This window comes from Anomaloglossus baeobatrachus, chromosome 5 (assembly GCF_048569485.1).
Source record: "Anomaloglossus baeobatrachus isolate aAnoBae1 chromosome 5, aAnoBae1.hap1, whole genome shotgun sequence".
In the NCBI taxonomy this organism is placed as follows: Eukaryota; Metazoa; Chordata; class Amphibia; order Anura; family Aromobatidae; genus Anomaloglossus; species Anomaloglossus baeobatrachus.
Window position 1 is genome coordinate 529504779 of NC_134357.1, and position 16964 is coordinate 529521742.

Consider the following 16964-nt stretch of genomic DNA (forward strand, 5'->3'; position numbering starts at 1 on the left):
ACAAATCGTATTTTCTTGAACATCAAAAAACTCACACAGGGAAAAGTCATAATCTTACTTAGTAGGTGAGAAATGTTTTACTTGAAGGAAATCTACCACCAGGTGTTTATGTAATCTGAAAATAGCATCATGTAGTGACAGAGGCCTCAATTTCTGCATTGTCACATACTGGTCTGCTAGGCTGCAGTATTGATAAAATCATTGTTTTACTACTCCAGATCTAGTAGCAGTGTCAGACTGGGCGGCAAGGGTCCCACCAGTAACATTGACTCAGGGGGCCCACTGATCAACTACATGCAAATATTAAATTGTACCTATGATTTTATCTAATAATATACTGGGTAGTTTGTAAAATGAAGGATGAGAAGCCTCTTTTGTCTCTACATAGTGAAACAAGTGCATTGTGCACACTATTGATCATGTCTGGGGGTAAGTGATGTACTGCTGCCAAGGGGCCCACCAGAAGATTCTCCTGTTCTCCTCTGGGCCAGTTCAAGCCTGTCTAGTAGAGTTCTGAATGCTGAGTTCTTTATACTCATTTCCACACCACTGATTGGTAGCTTTCTGTTTACACTGTACATTGACAGAAGCTGCTAATCAGTGGTGGGGCTGTGGTTACACAGAGCAGATGGACTATATGGCACAAGACACCTAGTTCCCTAGTAATAGTCTCCTACTGATAAAATAATGATTGGCACGAGACACCTAGTAGAAATCTGCTGACAAAAAACAGTGACTTTATTAAATATACCATGAGCAGCCTAGTAAGTGATACATCGCTGGAATCAGGGTCTCAACTCCTACATCTTGCTGCTCTTAGATTGCCTTCTAAAATCACATTTAGTTGACCACTAAGAAAAACTCATACAGGACAGAACCATATATTCTATCACACTGTACAAGAAAACACATAAGGGACAGTAAAGGTAACGACAAATAAGTAAAAGAGAAAGCAATTTAGAACTTGCATTAAAATGAAAATATAAGCATCTACTAGTAGACATCTGTTATCTTAAAAGCAAATAAAAAAGAATATTCCATGTGTATTAAATACTCCACAGTTATATACATTTGTTGTACGTCTGTGACAATACCTATGGTGTTAAATGGATCCTATGTATAAAGATTAAAATTTGTTACCAGAATCAGCGATGTGTGCTGCCCCGGGTACGATGAACAACCGCCGCAAAGAAAAATAAACGACTTTTTAAAAATGAGCGACATGTCAACGATACACGATTTGCGAACGTTCTGCGTCGCTCGTAGGTGTCACACGGGAAGACGTCGTAAACGGTGCCGGATGTGCGTCACGAAAACCGTGACCCCGGCGACATATCACACGATAGATCGTCTAGTGTGACGCCCGCATTATAGGCGATCTGTCAGTGTCACACTTGTCCTGCTTGTAGATTCTAATGCACTACACTAGCCATCAGGGTAATAAAAGTTAAAGTCCCATAGAGCGACTAAGTAAAGAAGTTGAAAAAAAATGTAAAAATGTTTATTTAAAAAAAAAAAATTCACAATAAAGAACAAAAATAAACGGAAAAAGTATTATACCAATAAATAAATACATATATTTATGTAAAAACAAAAAAGTAAATATTTTTGATATTGCTGTGTTCTGAACAACCCAATCTATTAAAAAAATGTTGCAATATTTAACCCCTTTAGTGAACAGTGAAAGAAAAATAAGTAAAAGACTTGGCAAAAACAATGCTTTTTTATCATATTGCTGAAAAAATGTGGGATAAAGCACCATCAAGAAGTCAAATGTTAATAAAAAAATAGTATAGCTGAAACCATCATGTTGTCCCGTAAAAAACAAGGAGCCACACAGCGCAGTCAGCAAAAAAAAATAAATAAAAAAGCTACAGCTTTCATAATAAAGCAATGCAAAATCAATTACTTTTCTACGATCAAACATGACAAAAAATGATATCAATATGGTAACGCTGTAATCGAACTGAGCCAAAGAATAAACCTTTCTTATTACTTAAACCGCACGGTGAAGGGTATAAAAAAAAATAATTCTGAGTTGCTGTTTTTAGTTAATTCTGCCTTCCAAAAATCGGAATAGACAGGGATTAAAAACTGTTATCTGCCCGAAAATTATACAAAATAAAAAGTCAACTTATCCTGCAAAAAATAAGCCTGACATGACTGTCAGCGGAAATATAGAAAAAATTTAGCTCTCAAATATGGTGATATGAAAACTTTTTTAAAGCGATAGTTGCCAAACATAAAGCCCCAATATAAATCTGGTATAGCTGAAATCGCACCGACCTGAAGGATAAATACGTCTTATCACGTATACCGCACAATTAATGGCATAAAAAAACTAAATAAAAGTAATTCTTGACTTCCTGTTGAATTTTTAATTCTTCCTCCCAAAGATCGCAGTAAGTCTCGGTTCACATTTATCCTGCTTCACGCTGAGCACTTACATCAGGGTTTATATGTAAATCTGTGAAATACGTCATTGAGATGGAACCGGTATCGGAATATTCCCTATAATGAAACAGAGAAATTCATTTTCGACTCTCTCTGGTTTTTGATCCGGTGGTGTCTTGAGGTTGCCCACAGCTTTGTGCTCTTCTGAAAAGACTGACACCGCCGATCAGAGGTCAAAGTCCAAAGTATCTTTGCTACATCGTTATAGTGAATGGATTCGTCATGTTTTTCATCTGAATTATGTCATTCAGGATTTTGATGTAAGTCCCAATATAAGTGCTCAGCATAGAGCACAGGATATATATGATCAAAAATGTCATGTAAAATGTTCCCAGGAAAAGCTTCAATTCATTCCACAAAAATACAGGAGGTTTCCACTTTACTGGTAGAACAAAGGCTCTCGGACAGCACCATGACTCCTCTTCCTCCAAACGTCAAAAGAAATCCAGCCAAATCTGCGCTTCCAAAGTGCCCCCACTCTTTTCTGAGCCCCACAATGGGCCTGAAATGCAGTTGGCGTCAACATGTTTATCAGTACAGTAATGAGGCGAGCCCACTAAATTACAGGGTGTGTTTCTCTAGAAGCACAAGCTGGACACAATGTTTAGGCACTACAATGTACGACCATTAAAATGGCATATTTGAAATTTTCATTCAGAAACATCCCCTGCTTGTTTCTGGAAATCACCCATGAAGTCAAAATTATCATTATACAGTTAGGTCCAGAAATATTTGGACAGTGACACAAGTTTTGTTATTTTAGCTGTTTACAAAAACATGTTCAGAAAAACAATTATATATATATAATATGGGCTGAAAGTGCACACTCCCAGCTGTAATATGAGAGTTTTCACATCCAAATCAGAGAAAGGGTTTAGGAATCATAGCTCTGTAATGCATAGCCTCCTCTTTTTCAAGGGACCAAAAGTAATTGGACAAGGGACTCTAAGGGCTGCAATTAACTCTGAAGGCGTCTCCCTCGTTAACCTGTAATCAATGAAGTAGTTAAAAGGTCTGGGGTTGATTACAGGTGTGTGGTTTTGCATTTGGAAGCTGTTGCTGTGACCAGACAACATGCGGTCTAAGGAACTCTCAATTGAGGTGAAGCAGAACATCCTGAGGCTGAAAAAAAAGAAAAAATCCATCAGAGAGATAGCAGACATGCTTGGAGTAGCAAAATCAACAGTTGAATACATTCTGAGAAAAAAGGAATTGACTGGTGAGCTTGGGAACTCAAAAAGGCCTGGGCGTCCACGGATGACAACAGTGGTGGATGATCGCCGCATACTTTCTTTGGTGAAGAAGAACCCGTTCACAACATCAACTGAAGTCCAGAACACTCTCAGTGAAGTAGGTGTATCTGTCCCTAAGTCAACAGTAAAGAGAAGACTCCATGAAAATAAATACAAAGGGTTCACATCTAGATGCAAACCATTCATCAATTCCAAAAATAGACAGGCCAGAGTTAAATTTGCTGAAAAACACCTCATGAAGCCAGCTCAGTTCTGGAAAAGTATTCTATGGACAGATGAGACCAAGATCAACCTGTACCAGAATGATGGGAAGAAAAAAGTTTGGAGAAGAAAGGGAACGGCACATGATCCAAGGCACACCACATCCTCTGTAAAACATGGTGGAGGCAACGTGATGGCATGGGCATGCATGGCTTTCAATGGCACTGGGTCACTTGTGTTTATTGATGACATAACAGCAGACAAGAGTAGCCGGATGAATTCTGAAGTGTACCGGGATATACTTTCAGCCCAGATTCAGCCAAATGCCGCAAAGTTGATCGGACGGCGCTTCATAGTACAGATGGACAATGACCCCAAGCATACAGCCAAAGCTACTCAGGAGTTCATGAGTGCAAAAAAGTGGAACATTCTGCAATGGCCAAGTCAATCACCAGATCTTAACCCAATTGAGCATGCATTTCACTTGCTCAAATCCAGACTTAAGACGGAAAGACCCACAAACAAGCAAGACCTGAAGGCTGCGGCTGTAAAGGCCTGGCAAAGCATTAAGAAGGAGGAAACCCAGCGTTTGGTGATGTCCATGGGTTCCAGACTTAAGGCAGTGATTGCCTCCAAAGGATTCGCAACAAAATATTGAAAATAAAATTTTTTTTTTGGGTTTGGTTTATTTGTCCAATTTCTTTTGACCTCCTAAAATGTGGAGTGTTTGTAAAGAAATGTGTACAATTCCTACAATTTCTATCAGATATTTTTGTTCAAACCTTCAAATTAAACGTTACAATCTGCACTTGAATTCTGTTGTAGAGGTTTCATTTCAAATGCAATGTGGTGGCATGCAGAGCCCAACTCGCGAAAATTGTGTCACTGTCCAAATATTTCTGGACCTAACTGTACCTGTAGATGAATTCCTAGAGGAATGTCATTTCCAAAAATGGAATTAGTTCAGGGGTCGATTCTTCTCTTCTGTCACTTAGAAGCTCTGCAAATGGAGTCCGCAAACTATTCCAAAAAAACCTGCACTTCAAAAGTCATAAAGCGCTCCTACCCTTCCGAACCCTGTCGTGTGCCCGAACAGTACTATAGAGCTACACGTTTAACAGGAAGTATCTAACAAATTTTGGTGCCATTTTTACCTATTCTCTATTGTGAAAATGGAAAATCTGGGATAAAACCAACATTTTAGTGGTAAACATGTAATTATGTTTTCTTTCCCATCCAATGGTATAAATTTCCTTAACACCTGTGATTTCAATATACTCACTGTACCCCTAGATCAATTTATTTAAAGGTATAGTTTGTAAAATGGGGTCACTTAGGGGTTTTTATGCTATTCTGGCACCTCAGGGGCTCTGCCAATAAACCACAACATCAAAATCGGAGCTATAATATGGTGCTGCTTTCTTTCTGAGCTTTGCACTGTGCCTGAAAAGTAGTTTTTGACTACACATGGGGTACTGGTGTACTTAAGAAATATTGCATGACAAACTGTGTAGTCCATTTTTTCCTATTAGCCTATTAAAAACAACATTTTAGTGGAAAAAAAACCTCTTCATATATCGGTCGACATTGGTGGGTAATCTATTCCAGCCAAAATGGCTCTCCAAAATTCAAATAGCACACCTTACCTTCTGAGCCATGCCATGTGCCCAAATAGTCATTTTCCCCAACATATGGGGCTTTGTACTCAGGAAAAATTGTATTGTCCACTTTCTCCAGTTACCCTTATAAAAATGAAAAAATTGGGACTAAATCTACATTTTTGTGAGAAAAATTTCAATTTGTCATTTTCACAATTCAACATAAAATTCTGTAAAGCACTTGTGGGTTCAGGTTGCTCACCACACCTCTAGATATATTCCTTGAGGGTTGTTACATAGTTACATAGTTACTAAAGTTGAAAAAAGACCTAGGTCCATCTAGTTCACCTTCCTCCACCAGTTCTACATTTGGTCACAAAGTCATTTATAACCAACAATGCTGTGTGTAGTGAGGAAATAATCCAGCCCTTTTTTGAAAGCTGTTATAGTATCTGCCATTACTACCTCTTGTGGTAGGGCATTCCACAGTCTGACTGCTCTAACTGTAAAGAACCCTTTCCTATTTAGCTGTCGGAATCGCTTTTCTTCCACTCGCAGTGAGTGCCCCCTGGTCCTTAGTACTGTCTTTGGAAGAAATAAGTCATGTGCCAGTCCTTTATATTGACCACACATGTATTTATACATATAAATGAGATCTCCTCTGAGATGCCTTTTTTCTAAGCTAAACATATCTAACTTTTTCAACCTGTCATCATATGGGAGGCCTTCCATTCCTTGTAATAGTCTAGTTGCCTGCCTTTGAACTGACTCTAACTTCTGAATGATATTCTTAAAATGTGGAGCCCAAAACTGAATCCCATATTCCAGATGTGGCCTTACAAGTGATTTATAGAGGGGTAACAATACGTTGGGATCACGGGATCTAATCTCTCTTTTTATACACCCTAGAATCTTGTTTGCTTTTGCAGCTGCTGCTTGACATTAAGTGCTGCTGCTCAGCTTATTTGTAATGAGAATACCCAAGTCCTTCTCCTGTTCTGTAGTCCCGAGTTTACTTCCATTTAATGTATACGCAGTTCTAGGATTACTCCGTCCTAGGTGCATTACTTTACATTTATTAACATTAAATCTCATTTGCCAAGTATCTGCCCATTCTGACATCTTATCCAGATCTTTTTGTAATATTCTACTATCAAGGTCAGTTTTTAATATCCTACATAGTTTGGTGTCATCAGCAAAGACTGACACTTTACTATCAATCCCATCCACAAGGTCATTAATAAAGAGATTAAAAAGAATCGGTCCTAGCACAGATCCCTGCGGCACCCCACTGCTGACTATGGCCCATTTAGAGAGTGTTCCATTTATGACTACTCTTTGTTTCCTATCTTTTAGCCAATTCCTTACCCAGTTGCATATAGTTTCCCCTAGTCCTTGCTTCTGGAGCTTTAGTATAAGGCTATTATGTGGTACAGTATCAAATGCCTTTGCAAAGTCCAAATAAATCACATCAGCTGCATTACCAATATCCAGGTTTGCACTTACACCCTCATAGAACCCCAACAGGTTGGTTAGACACGATTTATCTTTCATGAATCCATGCTGTCTGTCAGTTATTATATTATTTTCTGCAACATATTTTTGCATGTCATCTCTTAAAATGCCCTCAAAAACTTTGCATACTACTGATGTCAGGCTTACTGGACGGTAGTTGCCTGGATCTACCCTCTTACCTTTCTTAAATATCGGTACCACATCAGCAATCCTCCAATCCTGTAGTTTCCAAAATGGGGTCACTTGTCGGGGGTTTCCACTTTTTAGGCACATCAGGGGGCTCTGTAAAGGCGTCATCACATTCATTATCTATTCCAGCCAATTTTTATCATTACAAAATTCATACGGTGCGCCTTCCTTTCTGAGCCCTGACTTGCGCGCAAACAGTAGTTTTCCGGCTTGGGCTCTTATATACAGCATGTTAGAATGCTGTATATAAGAGCCCGGTGGTGGTGGCCGCAGCTTATAGCCCAAAAAAAGTGGTGACAGGTTCCCTTTAATAATAAGATATAGCTTTTATTAAGATTCTCTAAAAATATGGACTGAAAGTGTCCTTATGGACACCACTAGTTGTTTGTGTACACCTCTATGTGAAAAAAGTGCATATAAAACATGCATACAAAATTACGTACTTTCCAGAGGACTCATATTTAGTGGTAGAGACAATATTGCCGCTATCAGATTGCTGATTACAATCCGCGGTTATCTCAGAATTAAATAGGGTAATATTTACCCTATCAATCATTGACAGCATAGAAAATCTTTTTGATAATAGTATTCCCTAATAGGCTTATCGAGGTAAGATGAAGTTCCTAAACAATGACCGGAAGACATGGAGCAATCCCAGCTATTTACTGAATGAACACTAGCTGGTGCCAGGAGTTTATGTACCAAAGCCAGACATGAACTACCAGCGACACAGCGTGAGTAGATTGCTGGTTTTAAAATATACAGTAACTGTAGTTCACACCACGGCCCCCCGAAGAAGACATCGAAACGTGCGCGTCGGGGCACGTTTTGCTCGGGTTCCACCTCCACATCATGGGTGAGTGAAGTACAGGGACTAATTCTACTCTGTATATCTAATTACTGTTACCTGTTTGGATATGATTAATACATGGTTCATGGTCTGATTCTCCGGTTATTGGACTCCCTATAGTTTTTGTCCCTTTGAGTGCCTATTGTAATATATGTGTGCACACTTTGAGACATTGGAGTTATATTGTATCTATTGTCCGGAGTCTCCATCAGACCATGTCCCTCTTTACTATCTTGCTACACTGCTCCCCTGATGGGATATGGATCCTTGGTTTATTGTACTTCAGTGACATCTCCTTTTGAACCTGATCTGTATGTAATGTGCTTGTTTATGTCTTTATGTCACTTTTTTGCTATTTATTTAATTTAATAAATATTTGTCATATTTTTGCAAAAAAGTAGTGATTGACGTCATTTATGTTTTGCTGGTCTTTTGTATGACCTTTGACTACCACTCCCTCTGTTCTCCCATTCATATATTGACTATTAGGGTGTAGTCTGCATCTAATGCAACTTTTTACGTCACATCTTGCCCACACTTTCTTAATATAAGTAACTGTAGTTCACTGAGTCAGCACTAGGTGGTGCCAACACTGCATATGCGTCAGGACCAACTTTGCAAGCAGCTGATAGCAGAATCCTAGTGGGCTGCTATTGCTGATGTGCCCAAATCTTTAGTCATAGGTAATAGAAGACCTGTCTGTCAGTCTATGTGACTAGTGGGGCTTGTTAATGAACACTGGCGATATTTATATAGATGTTAATTGAAGGATTGCACCAAGAGAGTCGTACTGGTTAGACATCATTCAGAATGAGGGTGTCATGTGAATAAATGAAGCTAAAGTGCTATTGTCCTATGCATTTCGTCTACATGTTATCGTTGCCCAGACTCATCAGGGAGGATTGGCAACTTATTCTCATTTAGAAACTGATATTAGTTATGGCGTGCATAGTAATAACATGCTGGCATAATGGTGGTCACAAGTGTCCAGCCGGGACAGTTTTGCAGGATGAGGTTGATGAGGAGGTGGAGATATTGTGTTCACAGCAGGATGGCATTCAAATCAGCTCATGGGTATCACTGGAGCGTGGCTAGGGGGATACAGAGGACACAAATGTTACACCTCACACTGTGGACAGCTTGTCATTGCTCTCTTGGCAGCCTGACACACAAGCGACTATAGGCTGCTTTGCCTGCATTAACCCCTTTACGACCGCCGATACGCCTTTTAACGGCGGTAAATAAGGGTACTTTTTCCGATCCGCCGCTTTTTAACGGCGGTCGGAAAAAAGGGTCTAGCGCCCCCCAGAGTCAGAAAATTTCCGGGGTCTCAGCTGCCGGGGGTAGCTGAGACCCTGGAGATCATGATTCGGGCCGGTTTTTCCGGTCCCCGCTCACCTGATGACCGGTATACACCGTATACCGATCATCAAGTTATAGTAAATGACCGCGCCGGTAAAAAATGATTTATCTCCCATCTGGCATGTTCAAACATGCCAGATGGGAGATAAATCTTTTTCCCGGTTCCCTCCGGTCCCCCGGTGTCCCCAAAGTGCCCCCCCGACCCCCAACCCCCTCCCGAAAATCCAAGATGGCCGCGCGCACCGGCGATCACAGCAGCGCGCCGGCCGCATTTCCACTGTTCCTATGGTTTCTGTCGCATGTGCCATCACACATGCGACAGAAACCTGCTCCCTAGGCCCTGCCGGGTCCCCCCCTACCCTCCCCCTGGTGTCCCCCGGTGTCCCCCGGTGTCATACATACCGGAGCGCTGATCCCCCGCGGCCCCCTCCTCCTTCTCTGCAGACTCCGGTCACATGTGCCGAGCAGATGACAGCTTCCTGTGTTCAGGACGCTGGCTGCTGCTGCACAGAGTCTGCAGCTGTGACCCGGGGAGAGTGGGTGCAGATTCTTTGCACCCACTCTCCTCAAATGGAGGGTCTGCCCTCCTAGAAAATGGGGGATACGTTCCCTGAACGTGTCCCCCATATTCTAGAAGGTCCAGAGGCGACGTGGGACATCCAAATGGATTATTGTGGATTTTTTTTTTTTCTTTTCAATAAATTGGTCAATCAGGGAATGTTTTGGGGAGTGTTTTTTCAAATAAATTTTTTTTTGTTGTCAATTTTTTTTTTATTACTGTCAATTAGTTATGTCGGGTATCTGATAGACGCCGTGACATAACTAATTGCTGGGCTTGATGCCAGGTGACATTACACACCTGGTATCAACCCCATTTATTACCCCGTTAGCCAACGCACCAGGGCGCGGGATGAGCTGGGGCGAAGCGCCAGAATTGGCGCATCTAATGGATGCGCCACTTCTGGGGCGGCTGCGGCCTGCTATTTTTAGGCTGGGAAGAGTCCAATAACCGTGGCTCTTCCCATCCTGAGAATACCAGACCCCAGCTGTCAGCTTCACCTTGGCTGGTGATCTAATTTGGGGGGACCCCACGTTTGTTTTTTTTTTTTAATTATTTATTTATAAATAATTAAAAAAAAAAACAGCTTGGGGAGCCCTCCAAATTGATCACCAGACAAGATGAAGCTGTCAGCTGTGGTTTGCAGGCTACAGCTGTCTGCTTTACCCTAGCTGGCTATCAAAAATAGGGGGGACCCCACGTCATTTATTTTAATTATTTTTTTTTTTTTTTGGGCTAAATACAAGGCTAGGCATCCTTTAGTGTCACATGAAAGGCACTAAAGGGCGCCAGCTTAGAATATGCAGGGGGGTGGGACGTTATATATGTTTGACATCTATCCATTCATCCATTGTAGCATTTTACGCTGTGTGCCCACAATCAGGGTTTGCAACGTTTTGGGCGCAGAGTGTTTTCCCTGCGTCCATAACGCTGCGTTGTGCAGTAGAAGCACAGTGGCAGGATTTTTAGAAATCCCGTGCCCACTGTGTTTCTTTTCTCCGCAGCATAAATCGACCTGTGGCGCAGCTTCCCGAGCCTCAGGATGTCAATTTATGCTGCGGAGATGAGTGTTCTTTGCAGGTAGAATAGAACTAAAGTCCACAGCAGCCTGAACCCAAATCGTGGGCATGGGCAGCTGCGTTCTCCCGTGGACAACACTCACATTTCTGCAGGAGGCTGACACTGGGTACTAGACGCCGTGTCGCTGGATCATGGCCACATAGCCTAAAGGCTACTTTACACGCTGCGATATCGGTCCCGATATCGCTAGCGTGGGTACCCGCCCCCATCTGTTGTGCGACACGGGCAATCGCTGCCCATGCCGCACAACATCGCGCACATGCGTCACACATACTTACCTGCCCGGCGACGTCGCTGTGACCGGCAAACCGCCTCCTTTCTAAGGGGGCGGTCCGTGTGGCGTCACAGTGACGTCACTGAGCGGCCGCCCAATAGAAGCGGAGGGGCGGAGATGAGTGGCCGGAACATCCCGCCCACCTCCTTCCTTCCTCATAGCGGCCGGGAGGCAGGTAAGGGGAGCTTCCTCGTTCCTGCGGCGTCACACATAGCGATGTGTGCTGCCGCAGGAGCGACGAACTACATTGTTACTGCTGCTGTAACGATAATCGAGAATGGACCCCCATGTCACCGATGAGCGATTTTGCACGTTTTTGCAACGATGCAAAATCGCTCATCGGTGTCACACGCAGCAACATCGCTAATGCGGCCGGATGTGCGTCACCAATTCCGTGACCCTAACGACTCCGCATTAGCGATGTCGCAGCGTGTAAAGCCCCCTTAACAGTGAGAAATTTTTTGCTACAGCAACAGTTTTGTGAAGTACCTGTGGATTCAAAATGTTTACTATACTCCTGAATAAAATCCTTGAGGGGTCCAGTTTCCAAAATGAGGTCACTTGTGGGGGGTTTCTGATGTATAGGTGCCCAAGGGGCCCTGCTAATGTGACATGGTGCGCGCAATTTACTTCAACTTTTCCAAAATTCAAATGGTGCTCCTTCCATTCCAAGCCCTCCCATTTATCCAAACAAAGGTTTTTGGCCACATGTGTGGTATCCCTGCGCTCACAAGAAATTAGATAACAACCTGTGGGGTACACGTTTTGTTGTTGCCTCTTGAAAAAGTGAAAAATGTGTCGCTAAATCAACATTTTTGTGAAAAAAATGAAAATTTCAATATGGCAACCTAAGCTTATCAAATTCTGTGAAGTATTCGTGTATTCAAAATGCTCAATATACACCTAGATTAAAGCCTTGAGGGGTCTTATTTCCAGAATGGGGTCACTTGTGGGGGACCTCCACTGCTTAGGCACCTCAGGGGTTCTCCTAATGCAACATGGCGTCCGCTATTGATTCCAGCCAATTTTGCAGTCAAATTGCACTCCTTCTCTTCTGAGCCCTGTAGTGTGCCCAAACAGTTGATTTCCACCACATACAAGATATCAACAAACTCAGGAGAAATTGCGCAATAAATTTCATGGTGATTTTTTTCCTGTTACCCTTGTGAAAAAAAAAGCTACCTGGTTGAAGTAACAATTTTGTGGTAAAATTTTATTTTTTTATTTTCATGGCTCAACGTTATAAACTTCTGTAAAGCACCTGGGGGTTCAGGGTACTCACCAAACATCAAGATAAATTCCTTGAGGGGCCTAGTTTCCAATATGGGGTCACTTGTGGTGTTTTTTTGCTGTTTACGTACCTTAGGGGTCCTCCAAATGCGACATGGTGCCCGCAATCTTTTTCAGCCAAATTTCCTTTCCAAAATTCAAATATTGCTCCTTCCGTTCCAAGCCCTCCCATTTGTCCAAACAAAGGTTTCAGACCACAAGTGAGGTATCACCGCGCTCATAAAAAAGTGGGTAACAAACATTGGGGTCACATTTTTGGAATTACCTCTTGAAAAAGTGAAAAAATTGATGCTAAAGCAACATTTTTGAGAAAAAAATGAAAATTTTCAATGTGACAACGTAACGTTATCAAAATCTGTGAAGTACCTGTGTATCCAAAATGCTCATTATACCCCTAGATAGAAGCCTTAAGGGGTCTAGTTTCCAAAATGGTGTCACTTGTAAGGGGTTTCTGCTGTTTAGGTACCTTGGCGGACATGTAAATGCAACATGGTGCCCGCAATCTATTTCAGCCAAATTTGCTTTCCAAAATTCAAATATTGCTCCTTCTGTTCCAAGCCCTCCCATTTGTCCAAACAAAGGTTTCTGACCACATGTGGGGTATTGGCGCGTTCATAAGAAAGTGGGTAACAAGTTTTGGGGTTCATTTTGTTGTGTTATTTCTTCTAAAAGTGAATAAATTTGGGGTAGAGCAACATTTTAGGTAAAATTTTATTTTTTGCTTTTTTTCATTCCACTTTGCTTTAGTTCCTGTGAAGCACCTGAAGGGTTAATAAACTTCTTGGATGTGGTTTTGAGTACTTTGAGGCGTGCTGTTTTGAGAATGGTGTCACTTTTAGGTATTTTCTGTCACTTAGGCCTCTCAAAGTCACTTCAAATGTGATGTGGTCCCTAAAAAAATGGTTTTGTGAATTTTGTTGAAAAAATGGGAAATTGCTGATGAACTTTGACCCCTTCTAACTTCCTAACCCCAAAACATTTTGTTTCAGAAATTGCGCTAATGTAAAGTAGACATGTGGGAAATGTTATTTATTAACTGTTTTGTGTGACATAACTCTCTGGGTTAAGGGCATAAAAATTAAAAGTTTGAAAATTGCAAAATTTTCAAAATTTTCATCAAATTTCCGATTTTTTCACAAATAAAAGCAAAAAATATCGTTCTAAATTTATAACTATCATGAAGTACAATATGTCACGAAAAAACAATGTCAGAATCACCGGGATCCGTTGAAGCGTTCCAGAGTTATGACCTCATAAAGTGACACTGGTCAGAATTGCAAAAAATGGCCTGGTCATTAAGTACAAAACTGGCTTCGTCCTAAAGGGGTTAAAGGTTTAAGCGGTACAGTATTTTTAGTACATATTGCCACTCGTTACTTTTTTTAAAGGGAAGGTCAAGCCTTGGCATTGAAGGACAATAATTTGATAACCATGGCACAATACAGTATGAGCTGTTTAGAGGGAACCTGTCACCAGATTTGGCGAATATAACCGGCAGCCAACCCCAGTGAGCACTTATGTACAGCATTCCAGAATACTGTATATAAGTGCCCAGGCCGCTCTGTATAACGTAAAAAACACTTTTATTATACTCACCGAGGGGTGGTGCTGCTCTCCAGTCCAGCGCCTCCTGTCTGTGGCGATCGCCGTCCTCCTTCTACCCAGCCGAGTATGGATAACGTCCTGTGTCATCCACATAGACCTGCATTGTGGTCCTGCGCAGGCGCACTTTGATCTGCCCTGCTGTCCCTTGCCTTTTTAATAATGTCAGTAAGTGGTCTTGCTATGGTAGATAAATTCTTCATAAGCTTCCTGTAATAATTGTCAAAACCTAAGAAACATTGCAGAGCTTTAATGTTCTCATTTTAATATAGCCTGTAATTTAGAGCGATCCATCCTAAAACCAGAAGCGGAAAATATGTAACCCAAAAAAAAACAGTTCCTGAATGATAAAAACACACTTTTCCACCTTAGCCTACAACTTATTCTCTCAGAATTTCCAATACCTGTCTGACATGTTCCAAATGAGACTCAAAATTCTGTGAATATATTAGAATGTCATGAAGGTAAATGATTCGTGATTTACCTAAAAGATGAGAAAACATCATTAACAAAATGTTAGAATACAGCAAGCGTGTTGGTAAGATCGAATGACATCAATAGATTTTGACCCGGTTCAGATTATAAGCCCCCCTAAGGTCAAGTTTAGAGAACCATTAAGCACAGGCAATCTGATTCAATAGGTCAGGAATGAGTGGGAGAGGATATGGGTCACGGATCGTTATTTGGTTGAACTCACGGATGTCCAGGCACAGCTGCAAGCCCCCATCCTTCTTTATAAGGCTATGTTCACACTTTGCAGATAGTGGCACAACTGATGTGACTCATGCTGCAAAACAACGATCCGTTGTTTTGGGGTTTTTTTGGTTTTGTTTTTTTTTTTACTGTTTAACCGGCAAACGGCTATTATCAATGATCAGCTGACCGCTCACAGAGGCCAGCTGTCGGGTGATCAGCTGATCGCTCACAGAAGCTGGCCGCCGGGTGATCAGCTGATCGCTCACAGTAGCCGGCCACCGAGAAAGAGAGACATTGATTTAAATAATTAAACACAAGAGCTAAGCATGCGCAGTGAAATCAAAAGGATTCCGCTACTCAAAAAAACGTTACATGCTGCGTTTCTGCCGCCCGACGGTCAGACGTTCCACGACTTATCAGTCGGGCGGAGGATGCAACGCAAGGGCATCAGTCACAATCCGCCGCTCATACAAGTCTATGGGAAACAACGGAATCCGACAAACGGATTGCGTTGTTTCTCAAAGCGGCGGATTGTGACGGATACTAAATAGCGGAAATGTGAACATAGCCTAACAAAGAAGAAGCCAGCAGCCACCTGTGACGAAGATGTCGTAATGTGCCCTTCAGCTAAAATCCCCATTATGTACTCTTTGACAGCTGATCTCTCACGACCCGACAAGTTATAGTGTCTGCACTTGGGCAATTTTGTCCCCTCCTATTAGAGTCAGGACCAGGAGGACTTGTGGTAACCGCCAATATCCAGGTTTTTAGGCAGTGGTCTTTACAATATGTGCTCCATTATATTGTTTCTTGGGTTTTCCAGTCAATGGTGAGGATATGTAATGCTAACTAGGGTAACGCCAACACTATTTGTGGCTCTTAAGAACATAACAAGATATGAGCTCTGAATGAAGTACTCCTATACAGTGTTTCACACAAGTTCATCAGAGGTTCAGTGGTGGTAGAGGTCATGCCCCTCCAATTGATGCAGTGGTATAGGCACATGGCCGTGGAGATGCGGGAATTTCACTGTTCCCTTGTAGCTGTGATGGTTAGTGGCATTCCCCATGATGTGGTAGAAGAAACTGGAGCGTTATCAGGGATAATGTCATAGTAAAGCAGGTGTAAACTTTACTCAAGCAGCAGAATACATGTTCTTAGGTGACAGGTTCCAGGGATCAGGCTAACTGAAACAGATATTGGTAACTAGGCATACATGAGAAGTGCTTCATAGCAGGTCCAACCAGCAGTCTAAGCTGGAGTCCAGTACTGATGCTATGGAGTCTCTTCCAACCCACTATGGCCATGGCCCCTAATAGGCTTCAGTATCCTAGTTCTCACAAATAAACTAATAAATCACTATCCTGGATTCCTACCTTCTTCTTACTTCTTCACTGCAGCGTGGATTAACCCCTTCTTTTCATTCTTCAGCTATACACTGGACATCAAAATTACAGAACAATATATGATCACTTGCTTTTTTCAGAAATAATGTAATCTTCATTGATCAATATTTGAAGTTTTTTTGTTTTGTTTTTTTTTGTAAGGGGTGCACCATGCCACTAGAACAGGGTTTTACAAAAGATCCAAAGTTTAACGACATAAAACCTTACTAGTCTCTCACACTGCTCTGGTGTGATTTTGGTCCACTCTTCCTCCAGTCTCTTCCACAGTTCTCTGACTGTTGTGGGTTTCTTGGCCATAACTTTGTCACCAAGGATTTACAAGAGGTTTTCTATTGGGTTTAGATCAGGACTCTGGGCTGGCCATTTCATTGTTTTAATGTCTTCTGTTTCAAGGAACTACTTTACCCATTTTGCTGTGTGTCAGAGCGCATTGTCCTGTATGAAAATTGCTGGCTGATTGAGTGAAGAACACAAGTAAGCAACCACGTGTTGTTGAAGAAGATTCTGATCCACACTTGCATTCACTCTGCCATGTAGCTGTATCAGAGGTCCAACTCCTGCTGCAGGAAACATTCCCCAAACCATGACACTTCCTCCACCACCTTTCACTGACTTCTTAACACACTTTGGGTTTA

General features: G+C 41.8%; 1 protein-coding gene across 1 annotated transcript in view; it reads left to right on the forward strand.

Annotated features, from left to right (window-relative positions):
* LOC142312910 (uncharacterized) overlaps window positions 1-16964 on the forward strand; it is a 186098-nt gene that overhangs the window by 144895 nt on the left and 24239 nt on the right. The gene's annotated exons all lie outside the window — the stretch shown is intronic.